Below are 13,802 nucleotides of genomic sequence, written 5' to 3'. Positions count from 1 at the left end.
TTCCCTGAGCCTCGGTCTATCGCAAGTTGTTTTAATATTATTTGAATTCTAAATTGAATTAGTCTTATATTATGGTTCGTGTACTACTGAGTTATTGATGAGTGATGGTTATCATTTGTAATTGTTTCATTGTGCGAGTTGTCTGCTCATTTTATTAATTGAACTTTATTATAATCTTATATATTCTCCACTTGTAATAGTAAAGATGAGTGAAGCACAAAACGTTGAATCCCTGACAAATCTCCTCGCCTCTCCAATATATATATATTTAATGTTATTGAATTTTTACGATCAGAGGTTAATAATCAACATATTTAATTAACAAATAATATAATTAATAAATCAATATATCTAAGTTAATAAAAAATTAATGATGTTAAAGAACAATTTAGAATCGGAGTAACAGTACAAGGTGAAAAGTTAAAGATGCTACGATTTGCTAATGATATAGTAATTCTAGCTGAGAGTAAAAAGGATTTAGAAGAAAAAATGAATGACACGGATGAAGTCCTACGCAAGAACTATCGCATGAAAATAAACCAGGACAAAACAAAAGTAATGAAATGTAGTAGAAATAACAAAGATGGACCACTGAATGTAAAAATAGGAGGAGAAAAGATTATGAAAGTAGAAGAATTTTGTTATTTGGGAAGTAGAATTACTAAAGATGGACGAAGCAGGAGCGATATAAAATGCCGAATAGCACAGGCGAAACGAGCGTTCAGTCAGAAATGTAATTTGTTTACATCAAAAATTAATTTAAATGTCAGGAAAAGATTTTTGAAAGTATATGTTTGGAGCGTCACTTTATATGGAAATGAAACTTGGACGATCGGAGTATCTGAGAAGAAAAGATTAGAAGCTTTTGAAATGCGGTGCTATAGGAGAATGATAAAAATCAGATGGGTGGATAAAGTGACAAATAAAGAGGTGTTGCGGAAAATAGATGAAGAAAGAAGCATTTGGAAAAATATAGCTAAACGAAGAAACAGACTTATAGGCCACATATTAAGGCGTCCTGGAATAGTCGCTTTAATATTGGAAGGGCAGGTTGAAGGAAAAAATTGTGTAGGCAGGCCACGTTTGGAATATGTAAAACAAATTGTTAGGGATGTAGGATGTAGGGGGTATACCGAAATGAAACGACTAGCACTAGATAGGGAATCTTGGAGTGGTGCATCAAACCATTCAAATGACTGAAGACAAAAAAAAAGAATAAGAAGATGAAGCCGAATTCGAACCGATGTGCCTTCCCCTTGTATGATTCAGATATTTCATTATTTAAAATCTTATTTGACTACAACTCTGAAACTAATGAAAATAAGTACCACTTACGATATATCATTGAAAAGCCCTCAATGAGGGCTTATTACTGCACTGAAGAAAAGTTTCAAAATCTAAATGTTTTGTATTTTGGGCTGTTTTGGACATTTTTGGTCACGCCGATTGCAATCGAAAGGGAAGGTGCATAACTAGATATTACAACAGTCCTAAATCAAAAATTTCAACATCCTACAGCTAATCGTTTTTGAGATACAAACGTACGTACGTACCTACTTACAGACGTCACGCCAAAACTAGTCAAAATGGATTCAGGAATGGTCAGAATGGATATTTCCGTTGAAATCTGAAAACCGAGATTTTCTCGTGATAACAATACTTTCTTTACTTCGTACAATGAAGTAAAAAGAAACACCATCTAAAGTACAATTTAATTTGAAAGCACCATTATTTTAGTTAACTTGCTTTTAGGATGGGCTGGGTACAAATTAAAGGACAAAATTAACAAAATAAAATGAACTAACAGCTAAAACACAACCACTAAATCGTTCAGCTAATAAAAAAAAACCGAGCACAGTCTGATCTTTCGCCCTGAAAAAGGGAGAGAGCCCGTGGAACCCTTATCCGGGTGTACAGAACTGGTTCCTTTTGAGTATACTGAGAGGTTACAAAACCATCTCCGGCAATGCCGCCGGGGTAGTAACTGGACTTACACTTCTAGACCTTCTCTTTCGGAAGAGAGAGGCATGCATTTCTCGAGGGTAGCTCCAGCCATTTCTCGAGGGTAGCTTCCTACAGCAAGCGGTAGGAGACTTATGAACGAAGAGTATATCGAAGATTATATAAGACGCCGCGGAACATACGGTGTTCGTGTGGGGACGGTACTTGCGCCTCAGGGAAAAATACTGGAGAGGATTCGATTATTTAGCATACCCTCGATAATAGAGAGGCATATCGAAGAGTACGGTTTGTCTGGCATTTCTCCCACCGTTCGGTCGCCCTAAAGCATAAGACCGAATGTGCATACCACATACGGCTACTGTTCCTCAAAACGGTTTAGCGACCAATATCCTAATTAGCTCCTAGAGTTTACCGTACTGCATGAGCGGAATAAGCGTGGTACCCTACACTGTTCGCTTGCGTGTCCCACCGTTAACATGTCATATATTACTAAAATTGGTAGGCGGACATCGTCTACATACTAAAATAAATGATTTGTCAATAAATTAAAATTTATTTCGTCAAGGACAGCAAATTTCTGTCCAAAGGACTAGGCACGCCTAGATCGCTGAATGCCAGCAAGTATCTTTCCACCATATTATAGCGCTTGGAGCAATATTGAAGCCAGCCATTTCTCGAGGGTAGCTTCCTACAGCAAGCGGTAGGAGACTTATGAACGAAGAGTATATCGAAGATTATATAAGACGCCGCGGAACATACGGTTTCGTGTGGGGACGGTACTTGCGCCTCAGGGAAAAATGCTGGAGAGGATTCGATTATTTAGCATACCCTCGATAACATTTTGGAGACTATGCTGTTGACTGGACGGGCATGGCATGCGTTGGTCAGAACCATCTGCACACAGATGACGGAAGAAGTACAGGGGTAAATTATCCCAGATTTTCCTTCCGGGTACGTTTGTGTTCAAAGAAGGCCTGGTACCAAGTAGAATAGACAAAAAACATAAATAAATAAAATCGTTAATGAGATTAATTTTAGATAACATTAATAAAGATGCAGTCTATTTACAGTAAATAATTGAAATTAAACTGATCAGTACCATAACCTTTCCCATAAAAAGGATGATTCAGATTCATTTGATCGTTTGTTGTGTGGGCACACATTTTTATTTTAGCTGCTATTGGCGCAGAGCGAACCATTGGTGATTCGCCGGGCGGTTGCGCGCAGCGCACGAACTATTCATTCGTTCGAACGAATGTCTAAAATTATATTTGTGTTTTGAGGATAACAAAAAAGGAAACATAGGATTAGAGCTGTGTTAAAAATCACAACTCAAGAAACAGCTAAAAATGTTTAGGATTTTGAAGCTTTCGTTGTAAAACTTGTTGTTGTTAGTACGCTAAATTCGTGAAGGTTATTTAGTTACAATTGGCAAAAACATTTAACAAAATCACGTGTAATGAAACATAAACCGTGTAACGTTTTCGCGCCTTTTTCCGAGTTCTCTATAAATACATGACAGATATAACATGTGTAAGTAAATCAAAAAAAAATAATAAGGAAATAAAAACAGTTGAGAATTAAAATAAATATTATTATGATTACTATTATTCTATTCTATTCTATTATAGTATAATCTATTACTATTATTCTCTAACGTCTGCGTTAATAGTTAAAGTCAATTGTTAATTTTATTCAGTTCTCCATTCTTCTTTGTTCCGGGTTTATCATTTAATCTAAAAAATATTTATTAATATTAAAATACATTTTACGTTAAATTATCTCAGTGATTTGATTTTATCTTTAGTAAGACATATTCTAATTCTAAATGACCTAAAACTTGATCCAAACAAATCAAGTTTTTCATGAAATTCTTCATAAATTTCTCTTTTTCAATTCACATTTATCTACCGTATCTAAATTCATTTTAATATTATTCTGTAAAATTACAATTCAACAGTCTCTATTCGTTTCCTTTTCTCTTGAACTTTCCTTTGTCCAAGTTTAACTACCATAAATTGCTAAAATTAACAAATTTTTTAAAAGTTTTTTTTTAGTGTATATATATATATATATATATAAGTTTTTTTTTAGTGTGTGTATATATATATATATATATATATATACACACACACACTAAAAAAAACTTTTATATATATATATATATATACACTAAAAAAATTACTGGAGATAAATTGATAAAAATTTGTATAAATGTTCTTCTGGCGGTAAGTGCAAACGATGAAAGGAGTTTTTGAAATTTAGAGTTAAAATTGATTTTTTGTTTTTTTTTTAAACCAGACTATTTTTTTAATTTCTCGGTAATAAATGAAAATATCAACTTGATTTTCGGTTTGTGTAATCTTCATATGAATATCTAAAATCCAATTTCTAGATTTTTAAAATTCGAAAGGAGCGAAGAAAGGTAAAAAGGTTTTTAACGATGACTGCAAATTTTCTCCGTTCTTGACTACACCAAAAGAGATTTTAGTAGATTTGGTCTTGTAAATACTCTTCAGATAGATATCTAAAAATTATTTTCGGTTTTTTTAATTTTGATTTTTTTGCGGGGGCGACGGTGTACGGTGCGGTGGCTCGACCGACACAGCAGTACGTGTGACGCGACTTGCTGCACCAGCCTCCGATTACTTAACTAAAAAATATAAAATAAAAGAAAGATGACCGCAACAGGAAACGCAATTAACCGTATCGCGCGAGCGCGGGCGAAATCGTGACGGGGATGCCATTTTGTATGTTCCATATAATTACATGATTTATGATTATATATATAATTAATGATAATGCTTTTTATACTATTGGTCTTAACATAGTAATCAATTTTTTACATATATAACTTAATGAGTAGCGCTGGATGAAAGTTTTATTAGTATACATAAATACTTGACGACGATTGATCTTCTCTATACTTAACTGCAAAAAAGATAAGTTTCCGTCAGAGTAAATCATGAATTGAACCAAACCTAATTCTCCTATATAAGATAAAACTTTCCTTTTTGTTCCCTTACTCTAACTAAACAGATTAATATAAAAGGGATGGTGCCACAAAACGGGTAAGACCCTTGTGGACACCTAATCTTTCATCTTTTACTAAATTCACTTCCGATTATAAATTATGTATGATTAAGTTAAGTTAAGTAATGAATATTAAATTGTATTATACAATAATGTTAATATTGGTTCTAACCTATGAATAGATAACCTTAGAGTATAATTATAGGATTATCCATTAATTATTAATTCTGTAAAAGTGAAAGAAATAAAAGAATTTGAATTTGAATTTTAATAAATAATATAGATTTGACGAGTTTAATCGGCTAAACTATTTTCGAGTATGATATCTTATCTGCTAACCGAAAGGGGAACCGCTGGGAAAAAACAGTTTGGTAAAAAAATTGTTTAAAAATTTATTTTATGTTTAATCTTGCTTCTAAAATAATTTTTTGAAATACAGCTCTATGTAAATCACAAAAACCTTCTTAGAAGATCCTTAGAACTTCTTAGAACCTTGAAATTTCAAAAGTATTTTGTAGGAAAGTTGCTAAAACTTTATTTTAAATTTTCAAAACAATTTTTCTTAAAGTAGACTGAAACACACGTTCTCCGAAATACGAAAGAAAACTTTCTCAGAAAGTCGATTCAAACATTATTTTCGTTTAGCTCCATCAATCTAACCCTGTTAATAAAAAAAAATAAAATAAAAAGGGAAAATCCCTTATTTATAATTTACATTAGACTTCCCCTTATTTAAATTTCAAACAAAAATTTTTGATCATGAGGAGATAATCCCTTTTAAACATTTTAAATCAAGTCAACGGGCAGATAATTCTTTAATAGTTAAATTACTATTAGCTTAACAACAGTTTATTCTCCAATTTCGGTAAAACCAGGTTTTCTTTGTAAATAAGTATTTCCGTACTACGAGAAAAACAGACACAAACATGATAATAACACAAACTGAAAAGAAAAAGAAAACGTTTTCGCATAACTTTTGTAAGGTACGCAAAAATAACGAGAAAAAACCTGACAACTGTGGGGTGTTTTGTGATGCACGGTTCTCACACACACATACACGCACAACTTAATTTAAATTATTTATCATTTTATTTAAATATAATATTTTTTCTTTATTTAATTAAATGATTCCAACTAAAGCGCGCGCACGTACCGTATTTAATTCGCGCGGGTGTGGCGGTACTAGCGGCGGTGGTGGACACTAAGTAAAATAATGTAATTTAACAACTTACATAGAATATATTTCGTTTATACGGTCGGCAGCTGGTGTAGCTGAGAGGCTTAACGCACCAGGTATCGAGTCGACCGGGACCTGGCCAGTCCGAGTTACTTTTAAAACTTTAAATATTATTCATTTAATTCTACCGCTCACCTGCGACGTCATAACACAGCAAACGACTACAGCAGAATTTTTTGGGATGGGGATGTTTTTCTCAAAAAAATTATTTATTTTTTAATTGTTAACAAATGACTAAGAAAAATATGACCTTAATTAGGCGAAATCTCGAGATTCTGAGGGTGACCTTGCTCTACAGTCTCACCCCATTAGACCTGTTAAGTTGAAAATTTAATGGCATCAGTGCCCGAAACATAGAAGTAATTTTACCGAGTTTGGCCAAAATTGGTTCTGTAGTTATGGAGATATAAGGTGATTTAGAGGCCGACATCGAACACACACGCGCGCACATACGAACATTAACATCTGTAAAACTTCCATCCGGTTTTTGGGGTTTTAGGGTTCCTTAGGTGTCAAAACGTCAAGTACACAGCATGTAGTTTACGAAAACTGTTCGCCTAACTTAATAAACTATTTATTTATTTTCTCTAGAAACAACAACTTGATGCCCTATTATACTCTCTTAATAATTAAATTTTAAGTTTAAAGTGAAATTAAATTTTAGCTTCAAAAAAGTTAAAAAAATTTTACTTAAAAAAGTTAAAAAATTTTGTTTATAATCAGAGGTTAATAATTATTAATAAATCCATATATTTAAATTAAAAAAAAAGTTAAAAAAAGAAACGAAGTCGGATTCGAACCGATGCGCCTTCCACTTGTACGATCCAAATATTTCATTAATTAAAATTTGATTTGGCTATAACTCTGGAACCAATGAAAATAACTACCATTTATGATAGTATATCGTTGAAAAGCTCTCAATGAGTGCTGATTCCTGTAGTTAAGAAAAAGTCCAAAATCAAAATGTTTTTGGATTTTTGGTTTTTTTGGACACTTTTGGTCTAGTCGATGGCAATCAAAAGGGAAAGTGCACAACTAGATGATAAAACAGTCCCAAATCCAAAATTTCAACATTGTACGGCTAATCGTTTTTGAGTTATGCGAGATACATACGTACGGACGTAACAGTTGTCACGCCGAAACTAGTCAAAATGGATTTTAGGGATGGTCAAAATGGATATTTCGATTGAAATCTGAAAACCGAAATTTTTTGCGATCACAATATTTCCTTTACTTCGTACAAGGGAGTAAAAAGATTGCTATTGCTTGAAGAACCGAAACGGCACAATGACTCGCATCCAATATGTTTTTCATTTTAAAGTAAAGATAAAAAACCAAAGTTAAAAAAGAAAAAAAAAAGAAACGTGCAGATAAAACTTAACGAATGAATGAAACCGAACTGGATATAAAATCTTTAACAGTTGAAAAAGAATAAAAATGTATTTTAAAAAAAAATAAACAGCAATCAAGAAATTACTAGTAACTAAGGAGAGAAGCGTAAACCAGCTCCAAACAAATATGAAAACCGACTGTTATGTTAAACATTACTACACACCAAGTAAGGGCGTTAACTAAATAAATTTATGTTTAAAACCTTTATACGTCAATAAAATTTGCAGTTATAAAAGAATTAACTGACGTTTACATTTACAAACAAGATACGAATATTACGAGTGACATAAAAATATTTTAACATTTTCTTTTCTGAAAGAAAGCTGTTCGTGCTTGTCGTAAATTGATTTTTATATCTTCTTACAAACGTTTTATTTTTACCAATTTTACGGCCTAGATAAGAAAATTCAAGATTTCTATATTTTTTTGTTTGATGAATTATTGACCGTAGAAGCTTACAGACAAGCTTCTACGTAAGAGTATAGGATTTCGTAGCGTATGTAAAATGACATACCTGACCGGGATTCGAATACGGGATCCCCGGATGAAAGGCCGAGATACTACCACTTCACCGATTTATCAGATTTTATTTTTATTTATTTTATAATTAATGTTCTTCTTTTTACCGATGTCTTTGCTTTTTTTTTTCTTTTTTTAAATTATTGTTCCGATCTTCGCGGTGGATTAGCAGCATCTCTACCTTTCATCCGAAGGTTGTGAAGTAAAAATCAACCGGCAGACCGCTAGTATTAAACAATTTGCGATCAGAAGTCCTAACAAATCCATATCTCGTTGAAACTTCGGATTAGATACTCCGAAAACAAAAATTCACAAAATTTTCCACAAAAGATTGAAATTACACGCACATAAAATCCAGCTACTGCATGAATTGAAACTGATGATGGAGTAAAACCTTTCGATTTCCCTGTTGAAAATTATCCGCAAAATGAATGAAAACTAATTATTTTTAGACGATGTATTTTTTACGTTTGAAGCAAAATTCCGTATAAACGGGTGCGTTAACAGACACGATTCACGAATACTGAGGATTTGGAACCCCCCCCCACCACCGTTAATGTTTAGTGTGGTGTGATGAAAAATCGTGTAATCCGGCCTTTTTTCTTCGCTGAAAAGATTATTAATGGAAACGTTTACCTCGAGATGTTAAACGGTTATCGCTTTCATCGACCGGGATGAACTCGAAAACATACAACGAATTCATTTCTAACGAGATGGCGCGTCCCAGCGCTTTAATACATTCGACAGCAAGGCTTTGAACGGAAAATTTGAACGCTGATGGATAGGCCTATACCCTAGCCTCCAAGAAGTCCAACCTGACCCTTGCGATTTTTTCTTGTGGGGATATATTAAAAATATCGTTTATTCGCATAAAATACGCAGCCTACGTCACTTAAAGGAAAGGATTAATGAAGCGACCATAACCGTAAAAGAAGATATGTTAATTCGGGTATAAGCAGAAACCGAGATCGATTGGACATCTGCCGAGCGATTAATGATACGCATATTGAAATTTATTAGTTATGTAAAAAAACTGTTTCAGATGAGAAATTCGATAAATAAACAACATCGACTGTAAGTATTTTTGTGTTAATTTAATTTACGTTCAAACCCCCAGCGTTCTTTTATGAAAACTCTGTAAATAGAATATACAGCAACTAATTGCTGCTGGGTTTTCTCTCCTTAAAGTCGATTAATTATAGACGTTCGTCACATCTATTCGTTGTTTCGAGGGACAGATTGCGGATTTACATAATCCTGTTAAAAAAAAAAATTACTGCATTTTTAGTTTTCTGTAAAATAAAAGTACATCCGGTAAATTCGATTATCTTTATTTTCCTTTGTTAGGTCGGTATTATGTTCAAAAATAATTTTTTTATAGCTTTTAGTAAATAGAAGCTGAAGAACAAAGGAGACAGACGATATCCTTGTTTCACTGCTTTCCGAATCGCAGCTTACTTTTCACGGTCTTCTACCCTCATTATAGATATGATATCTGATAGATATAAAGTTATTCTACGTAAATCCCCTCATATCCTATCATTTGATACCAACTTACTTAAAAACTTTACTTCTTCGCTTTCCAATAAATAATTTGATGAATTTTTTCGCTAAAATAAATAAATATTTACTAAAAAAAAAAAAAAACGCTTTATATTAAAATGTTCTATTTACACATCTTCCTACAGGTTTTACCGTGATTGTAGGAGAGGGAAACACCAATTGTTGACATTTCAAAATTAATTCAAAATATTTGATTAATTTAAGTAAAATCTAATAACAAAAAAAGATTAGAATGAAAGAAGACTACTTGATACGCTAAAACATATGCCTGTACGTTCTATTTAGGGACTGTATATTATTTTTAAATTAAGTAATAAAATCAAAAGGGTATAGAATTACATAATCGGGATTTAAATATAACAAAACGGTAAACATTTTCTTTCGAATTGATCTTTCTTTTCTTTCTTTTCCTGTTTAGCCTCCGGTAACTACCGTTTAGATAATTCTTCAGAGGATGAATGAGGATGATATGTATGAGTGTAAATGAAGTGTAGTCTTGTACATTCTCAGTTCGACCATTCCTGAGATATGTGGTTAATTGGAACCCAACCACCAAAGAACACCGGTATCCACGATCTAGTATTCAAATCCGTGTAAAAATAACTGGCTTTACTAGGATTTGAACGCTGTAACTCTCATTGATCTAAACAAGATCTAAAAAAGCTAAATAAATAAGTAGCATTCCTAAAAAATTAATGATTTACTTACACCTGGAAATCTACATTATTATACAAAGAGGGAGAGGGTTTTTATTTATTCGAGGTAAAAAAAAACTACTCTATCATAATCAAATTTTTCCAATGTTTCTTGGCAAAACATAAGGTACTCGAAAAAAAATGTATATAAGTAGCAGCGGAGGTTTTCCGGTTGAAGCACAAACTTTAGTGAATTGAATTAATGAACTGTGAATCTTTATCACTGTGTGAGCCGGGTTTGAACTGAATCAACCGAATGAATAATATTACAAAAATAATCTAATTAAATTTACGTTAAATAAAATAATATTAAATAAATTAAAGAAATTTCTGTTTAGCAATAATGGGCTTCCCGTGGGGAATGCGTGCGAGACGAGAGTGGTGAAGTATGCAAACACCTCGTGGGAAGTTATCATCACCATTAACTGGTAACGAACGGGGTTCCTTTGGGACGCTGTTTTGGTAGGTGCAATGGGATATTCTTACAATATTTCTGCAAACAATCGTCCGATTTTCAAAACGGGGTATTTATTAGCAGGTTGAAGGCGAAATTTTGAACGCATCAGCTACACTCCCGATCTAACAGATCACATACGGAAATGTATATATAAATATATATATATATTTATATGTAAGTAGTAGTACGTTATCGGATCAGCGAGAAGCAACTGACGATTACTTTCAAATTTGCAGGATACTTTCGTGTTACCGCAGGGAAGGTTTTAAGCCATCGACTGTGGCCCTATTCATTAAAGAAAAGATAAATGATTCCCTTTTACTTAATTATTATATTTCTGCCACCAAGGCAAAGATATGTTATGAATTTGTCATCAAAGGTGCGTGTACTTTAGTTACCATAATTACTATTAAATTTACTATCTTTTTCAGGTTTCTATAAAGCCTGAATACTGTAATTATTATTTATCGGTATTATTCTCACAACCGTGAGGATAACGTAGAGTGCAGGTGTTCAGAGGATGGAGCCGTTTGGGAAGATGAGAATGGCCAGCCAAGCGAGCTTTGGGTCTTTTTAGGCCCCGGAAGGCCTCGAGGAACCCGTGAGTTGGCTTCGGGATTCGCTTGCGCTGACCTGAGCACCGAGGGTTCAGGTTCTGCCTAGACGGGTCGGCTAGTTTTTTTATGAAATACTTCACCTTAAAATTAAAGCTGAGAGAAATTATTAAATACCAACAGCCAATTTGCTGCTGCATTTAATAAATCAGGGAGATCATTCAAGCGGCTGTAGTTTCATTACATACTGATCACGTTTATTAGTGACTAATGAGCAGTCAATTTTATTAATAATAGGAAAAAAATTCATAGATTGATCGAAGTAAAACATTACCTATAAATTTTGTGTTACATTAAATACATATATAGAACTGACTATCGGTTTTCATATGATCATATTACAATAAAAAAGAGGAAAAATGTATTCAGTTCTTGATAAAATTTATTCGTGGCAACTATGTAATGCGACAGCCGCATACCAATGACTAAAGTTTATTATTAATTTACTTTATTAATTATTAATTTACTTCGAATACTAGTTTATATCGAAGGATTTACCACGGTGTGAATTAATTGTACGGCAAAAAACCATCAAGATAAATTTGATTAATGTTTTAGAACGAATAAAGGAACGTTTATTAAAAATCGTTTAAAAAATTTAATCGGTCCATTTATTTTAAACAAAAATCGGTCGGTTTTAGATTTTACTTTTCAATTATTACAGAATGGGTCTTTTATTGAACATTTAATAACGACTGGGTGCAGTAGTATACAAGTTTACGAACACGGAAGGGGTTATAGTTGATTTTACAAGTTTTAATTATTAACATCTTAATATTCTACGTAACAATTTATTTTTACCATTTAATGCTAAATATTTCTAGTTTTTCTGAGCGTTATGTTTTCTTTTTCAAAACGATTTAAATGTAAAACTTAAAGCGGCTTTAAAACAAATTTATTATTTATTTTGAAATAATTCAAGCTAGATAAATTAAATTAAGTAATTTTTTCTACGACAGCAGTCGGTAGTTGAAGATATGATAAAGTCCGTTTATAAATATTAAACGCTGGAAACGAATTTTTCTTAAAGATTTACGAAACTAGTTTTTTCTTTGCTTTCAGTTACGCTGTTTCATATAAATCAACGTAAAACTATATTAATATTCACATCAAAATATAAGGTAAAATTATTCTAATAATCAATTTTTTATTTTTTATATTACTCAAAAAAATAAAATTTGGGTTTTTTAAAATTTTAAACAGAAGCTATGAAAGAAAGAAAAAGAAAATTTACACCGCGTCTTAAATTTTAAACGATCTTTATCTCAATATTAATAATTTTTCTCGTAAAATATAAAAAAAACCTTTAACTCTTTAACGAGTTAAAAACTAATTTTTATTACTTATTTTATCAGTTTCGAATCAAACGACATAATTATTACATTCGACTCGTACCCATTATAAATAGTAATTAAATAACTTTAAAATTAGCTAAACGACTATAAAAGTTAAATCGTAATTTAATTTTTTATAAGAAATAAATAAGAAACAACTCTTTTTTAATCGAAAATATAACAGTAGGAAAATTACGATAAAAATTATTTTTTAAAATGCATTATAGAATAATAGAAGTAAAATAGGCTAGAATTAAGTTAATTTTATTAATTAATTAAAGCTATATCTCGATACAGCTAATAATACAGATGAATTATTTGCATACAAAGTAGTCGTATACGATATACTCACGTTGTCGTTAAAAAGAATTAAACGTAGTAGGGTGTTCGGTATAAACAGATTATTTAAATTAATAAATCGTCCGAAAACTAACGATTCCTTAACTATGAATAAACATGATACGATACGGAGAACAAGAGAGTGTTTAACGTTAAGGTCCACTTCACGCTCGTTTGACACGGGACTGACGACCTTAGTGCTCCGTGCACCTGATTCCGAAGCACTAGAGCTGGAGTCGCGAATCGATTTCTTCTCGGGAGAGAAACAACATCCCCCACCACATTCCATCTTTTGTGATTTTTTTTGTGACGTTGACATAATATTATTATTAATATATACATATATAAAAAATTAAAATAATTATTTTTAATTACCTAATAATTTGCTTTTTTAATTAAAAAATAAATAAACAAGTCGATGTTTAAACAATTAGTAAAACAATAAATTAATAATAAGCAAAATACGATTAGATTACATTTAATGTAGTTTAATAAAAATGTAAGCCGTTAATGAATCATTATGACATACATGACGTATGAAAAGCATCTTTTATTGTATAAAAGAAGGTGGGGCATGCGTTGACACGTAACCGCATCGTTTTGGTAGAAACGTGCACAGGCGCATTAAATCTTTGTGTCAGGTAATGGGTCAGCGTA

At 32.2% G+C, this 13,802-nt stretch overlaps 1 protein-coding gene across 1 annotated transcript in view; it reads right to left on the bottom strand.

Annotated features, from left to right (window-relative positions):
- LOC142326375 (ATP-binding cassette sub-family G member 4-like) overlaps window positions 1-13,345 on the bottom strand; it is a 115,966-nt gene extending 102,621 nt beyond the window's left edge. The window contains exon 1 of the mRNA XM_075368832.1: window positions 13,159-13,345. The gene's annotated coding sequence lies outside the window, so the exon portion shown is untranslated. The remainder of the gene's footprint in view (window positions 1-13,158) is intronic.
- Window positions 13,346-13,802: the final 457 nt, after the last annotated feature.

This window comes from Lycorma delicatula, chromosome 6 (assembly GCF_047948215.1).
Source record: "Lycorma delicatula isolate Av1 chromosome 6, ASM4794821v1, whole genome shotgun sequence".
Taxonomy (NCBI): domain Eukaryota; kingdom Metazoa; phylum Arthropoda; class Insecta; order Hemiptera; family Fulgoridae; genus Lycorma; species Lycorma delicatula.
The sequence above is the reverse complement of the archived record's forward strand: the minus strand, read 5'-3'. Positions and strand labels throughout refer to the sequence as shown.